We start from the raw sequence: 775 nt of genomic DNA on the forward strand, positions 1-775 counted from the left end.
CGCGCCGTTTCGCCCATTTGTCCACCCAAATGGCCATGAAAATTTAATTGGACCCTACTGTGATGATCCCAACTTCCCTAGTACGCCTCGATTATTTTAGGCTCACAGCACGCTCGGACCCCGAGCCCACACCTAAAATCGTGGGCTATAGCACATTGATTTTGCTAAAAAATACCCCATTCGCGGTGTTTTGCCCGTTTGTCTATACAAATAGCCACAAAAATATAAACGGACCACAAAGGAATGATACCCAACCTCCCTAGCATGCCTCGGTTGATTTTCAACCCACAGTATGATCAGACCCCCGTCCCACCCCAAAAACTGAGGGCTATAGCATACCAATTTAGCCCAAAAATACCCCATTCGTGCTGTTTCGCCCGGTTGTCCACCGAAATAGCCATGAAAATTTAAACAGACCACACTGGGATGATCCCCAACCTCCCTGGCATGTCTTGATCAATTTTTGGTGCACAGCACTCCCGTACCCTAGGTCCACCCCTAAAATCGTGAGCTATAGCACACCAATTTAGCCCAAAAATACCCCGTTTGCACTATTTCGCCCGTTTGTCCACCCAAATAGCCACGAAAATTTAAACGAACCATAATAGGATGATCCCCAACCTCCCCGATATGCCCTGATTGATTTTTGACCCACAGCACGCCCATACCTTGGGCCCACCCATAAATTCGTGGGCTATAGAGCATCGATTTGGCCCGAAAATGTCTCGTTCGTCCCGTTTCACCTATTTTTCCACCCAAATGGCCAGAAAAATTT

Source organism: Capsicum annuum, unplaced genomic scaffold, assembly GCF_002878395.1.
Source record: "Capsicum annuum cultivar UCD-10X-F1 unplaced genomic scaffold, UCD10Xv1.1 ctg3708, whole genome shotgun sequence".
Taxonomy (NCBI): Eukaryota; Viridiplantae; Streptophyta; class Magnoliopsida; order Solanales; family Solanaceae; genus Capsicum; species Capsicum annuum.